We start from the raw sequence: 4863 nt of genomic DNA, 5'->3' as shown, positions 1-4863 counted from the left end.
TAATTAACAGAAATCTCACAAACCCAAATCTTTAAAGATTCAATTTCATCATAATTTGAACAAATTTTGCAAATTGGGCCATCAAATTGGTGCTCAATCACGCCAGCGGTAGATATTTACGGTCTCCGCCATGTCTCCAATGATAATTGCAGTTTCACGGTATTCCACAGAGAGGATGTGGAGAGAGGATGGACATTATCTCTTTATTTGGATAGAGATAGAAAAAAAAATCTTCCAACTTTTGTTAACAGCTATATTGGTATGCGGATATCGATTTTTTTAAGTCGGGCAAAATAGCAATACTCTTTGAATTTATGATTTACCCAACCCAACAACAGAAAAATGAGAGCCTTTAGTTCTGAATTTATGATTTACCCAACCTAGCAACAGAAAAATGAGAGCCTTTAAAACTCCAGTGTGAATGGTAGTGTCACGTGAAGTCTTAAAACATTTCCTTAAACTGTTCTTTTTCCATCACCTCAACTACATCTCCTCTTCCATCTCTTTTTTTTCTCTCATCTTCTTTGCCTGTGTCAATCTACTTAGTGTTTTGACGTAAGTTCGGGTTTGTTATGGGTTAGAGTTATTATATCTTCGTCTTGATCGATTTTGCTTTGTTGGTGTTGTTGTTTATGAATATTTTGAGGTGTTTTTCTTCGTTTTTTCTGTTCTGTACTCTATCAGAAACTTAATTTTGTTTTGATTTTTGAATTGGGCTCTTGCACTTTCAATACCATATGAGATTAGTTTTTTAATTGTCTGATCTGTTTGTCGATATTACATCCCCACAAGTTCTAGGGCAAAAAAACCATTCAAAGCCCAATATTTTACATATAAATATGTATTTTTATACCCTTGTTATTTAGAAGATTATATATAAATATGTGATTTTTATATAGGCTTGTATAAAATTCTCTTGCAAACCCTAATCTTTGCAGCTGCCTCTCCGCACGCCGAAGTAGAATAGGGAGAAAGAGAGCTGGGTGGAGATTTTCTTGTTTTTTGGGATTAGATTAAAGTTTTGGCTCTAACCATTATCAAAGCGTCAACGAACATTATGTCTCCCCAGTCTTCAGGTCTTCAGGTAGTTAATTTAATTTCATTGATATCCATGCTCTTCTTAATTGGCGTTTTAAGGTCTATAATGACATGTTTATTTAATTTAGTTTATATATATATATTTATGAACTATCTTCAGCGGCATGATTATTCTTCTAATTATTATGTTAAATATCCTTATGATTGTGATGCTATCTCAGGGCATGAATAAAAATACTTCAACTACTAATGTCAATATTTCAAAAATATTATTTTTTTCTCTCAAATTCTAGGTTTATTCGTTGGGAAGAGAAAAAAAGCTCATGGGAATGGGTGGAGTATGGCAAAGAAAGATAGGTATGTTTTCAAGACTATTCTTTTGTTAATTAAAGATCTTGCATTGTATTAAATTTCTTTCTTATGTATTTGAAAATATTCCGAACATTATTTGCATTAATTAATAAAACTATATTTTATTTTATTTTTTTGGCCAATTGAACTATGACCGCTTGAAAAAGTTTTGAATCAAACCGATTCAATGAGCCTTCAAGTATTAGATGTATTTTTTGTTTTCACATCTGTTTTGTTTTGTTTTTTCATGTTTTGATTTTTTGTTTCATTTTCTCGTCAAACGGTGAGTTTTTTCATTTCACATATGTTTTGTCAAATAGTCAGTAATGTTTTGTACATTCATGTTTTGATTTTTTAATTTCACATCTGCTTTCATTTTCTATGTTTTGTATATTCATGTTTTGATTTTTTGTTTTCACGTCTGTTTCATTTATTTAAACTGAATGTTAACAGCATAACAATATGCCGAGACCCCAAAGCACATTTGGGACTAAAATCCGGTGCGGCGAATGCAATTGTACCTACCTCTGTAGGTTCCGGCGCTGGAACCCAATGCTTTATATATATATATATATAAATATATATATATATTGTCTATTTATTTATTTTTGTGTTTTGATAGTAGTATATTTTTGCTAGTGTGTTGTTTGGGAATGTTACTGTCCAACGATTTAACGCGCTGGCCTTCCTTATCACACGAGCATTAGTGACAACATTCTCAAAACTATATGTAGGGACTATGTGACACATGATTCATATAGCTTTTCAGTATTTTGAGATTATAAATATAAATACTCTTTTTTTCAAATTATCTAGTACTATTTTTTCTCAATACTTTATCCCAAAATAAAATGATCCTTGCTCTTTTTTTCCTATTCAAAATAGGAATTTGGTGAAGTCGGTATAATTTTCCACCCAATATGAGTAGTTAGCACTGTTCTCAAAATATTTGTTGTAAGAACTGAGTGCTATTTGGGGGGCAAACTAACCTTGCCCAAGCTATAACACTAAAATTGTTTTTTCATCAAATAGTGAATAATGTTTGGTGTATTCATGTTTTGATTTCACATATGTTTTCAATTTTGAATATATTTATGTTTTGATTTTTTGTTTTTACAAATCTGTTTCAATTATATAAATTGAATGTTAGGAATTCCGCATAAAATGTCTGTGTGGAGATACCACGCAAGCTTTGGCTACCCAAAACATTCTTGGGACAAAAATCGGTTGCGGGAAATGCAGATGTACCTACCTTTTTTTTTGCAATGACGGCCACTCATCCCAGAACCGGGACCTTTCAAATGTCCTCGAGCACGGGTATGAATGCTTTATATTTATTTTTTTGTTTTATTGTTTATTTTTGTGTTTTGATGGTGATATATTTTTGCTAGTGGATTACTTGGGAATGCTATTGCTTTAACCTCCTGGTCTGTCTGACGTGTCAAACAATGTTGCAGCGTAGGGCACACGTGCTACCAGTGGCAATCGTTCAAGTAACAAAAAGAATCTATTTTGTTACGGTTTATGCTCAAAACTATATGTAGATGCTTTATTTTCAAATCATGTGGTACTATTTTTGAGATTATAATAATTATAAATATTTTATTTTCAAATCATGTGATACTATTTCTTCTCAATATTTTACCCCCCTGTTTTTTTGCCATATTGGTGAAGTCTATAAATTTTCCAGCTAATCTATGTATGCTAGCACAGTTCTTAAAATATTTAAAATTGTTCAAAATTTTCACTGAAATTACATTACTATTTCTATTGAGGTATTATTTGTGTGTATGTATTGTAGGTATTACTTTTATGCACCTAGGTTTCTGTATAATAAGAGTTCATATAGCTTGTGGAATTTATAGATTAATGTTTGCTTTGTACAATTTGATTATTTTGCTTTTTTTATGTCCTGTAGTTGATGTACTAAATACATGTTTTGTGAAAAAAAATTTGTTTATATGGTCATTATTACAATATATGCACTATGAATTATTTGATGGATGATCATTCTATGATATTGTGGATTGAGCAACTTGTTCCTTAAAAGCATGGGATTAATTCAATTGGTGGTAAGTAAGCATTTGATGATATTCAGGAGGTCAAAAGTTTAGAGCTTTGTCATTTTTGCAGATGTTGGTTTTAGTTATTTGTTGTTTGGAGAGTGTGTGATTTGATACTAGGAGGTTTAGAGCTTTAGATCATGTAGAAAAAGCCAATAATGTGGAGGTTGAGAGTTTAATGTTGAATTTATTGTACACACAATTTAATGAAATATTATTTAATAAAGATCCCAATGTTCAATCTTTCCCCCCTAACTGAACAGAAATCCATCAAATTCAGCATGCTAGCTATCTCTCTCTTCTTCTGTTTTTAATTATTCTTGTTTGGGAGATTCAAAAAATTCTATCTACATACTATGTATATTATATATACAGTGAAACATATATATATATATATATATATATATATATATATATATATATACAGAGTTTATTTGGTCACGTAGCTAACATGTGTAACTCCTATTGGATCATGATGCAAAATGTATTTGTAACTCAAATATTAAGCTCGAAACCTCCACAGCCAGTCAATTATTTTAGTTTTTGTTTCTTCTTTTTATTTTTCAATAATTCAAGCTTTTTGAGCAGGGGATTACCACCTGTTGTACCTCCGGACGACTGCACAAAATCATGGGTTTCAGCTGGGAATTTCTAGCTAAGTTTCTGATGCCATCATTGTGGCATCAAACTAGATTTCCTGTTCCCGGATGTGTCAATGCGGCCCCTTCCTCTGCCACTGCAGTTCCTGCCTCCACCACAGTTCCTGCCTCAACCACTATTATTCCCGCCTCCGCCGCGGTTGCCCCTTTAGGCTTTAGGCCCTTTCCTCTGTTCTCGGTAGTTTTAAATGCAAAATGAGACAAGGCAAGACAAGACAAGTCAAGTAATATATATATATATATATATTATATTAACTTTCATCATCAGGTAAAATGCTTAAAAAAAAAAAAAAAAAAAAAAAAAAACCTGAACTATTGGCCTTTTGCAACTAACCTTCTTGAACAACAAAATATCTCTTGAAGTATTAATTTGTTCGGCGAAAAAGTGAAAAGACATCATTACCCTTATTTTAACTATGTAGTCTTGATAGTGTTTAATTGATGCAGATGATGTGGAAAGGTGTAATCTTATGGAGCAATCAAAATGTGATTGCACATACAATCTTATCACTAGAAAACAAACCTTTTCCTTCTCTACCCCTCCTTTGACATTTTCCTCAATTACTTGATGTGTTTGCCATTATCATGATTAGAAAAACAAGAATTCCATTGGAAAGGAGCGGACTTCGGCCACTCAAATATCTCATTGCAAAAGGCAAACGACCTGGTTCTAAAAATTGACTCCACGGCCCATGCAGTCGAATACGACGTCGCGACTTGTGTCTTTATATTTTTAGATATATATATACACA

At 32.2% G+C, this 4863-nt stretch overlaps 1 long non-coding RNA gene across 4 annotated transcripts; it reads left to right on the top strand.

The window, feature by feature from the left end:
- Nucleotides 1–405: 405 nt before the first annotated feature.
- Nucleotides 406–4648, top strand: LOC132299949 (uncharacterized). Of its 4 annotated transcripts, none has more exons than XR_009480238.1 (5): nucleotides 406–555; nucleotides 939–1084; nucleotides 1332–1395; nucleotides 2540–2706; nucleotides 2847–4648. It is a non-coding gene; the product is annotated as an uncharacterized LOC132299949 (long non-coding RNA). The 4 variants fall into 4 exon arrangements; XR_009480237.1 differs by having other exon boundaries at nucleotides 407–555; nucleotides 2781–4648; XR_009480236.1 differs by having other exon boundaries at nucleotides 411–555; nucleotides 4041–4648.
- The last annotated feature ends 215 nt before the right edge of the window (nucleotides 4649–4863 follow it).

This window comes from Cornus florida, unplaced genomic scaffold (genome assembly GCF_030987335.1).
Source record: "Cornus florida cultivar Cherokee Brave unplaced genomic scaffold, ASM3098733v1 CherokeeBrave_3.0.0_Hap2_Chr03, whole genome shotgun sequence".
Classification (NCBI taxonomy): domain Eukaryota; kingdom Viridiplantae; phylum Streptophyta; class Magnoliopsida; order Cornales; family Cornaceae; genus Cornus; species Cornus florida.
This window is presented reverse-complemented; position numbering and strand designations above follow the sequence as displayed.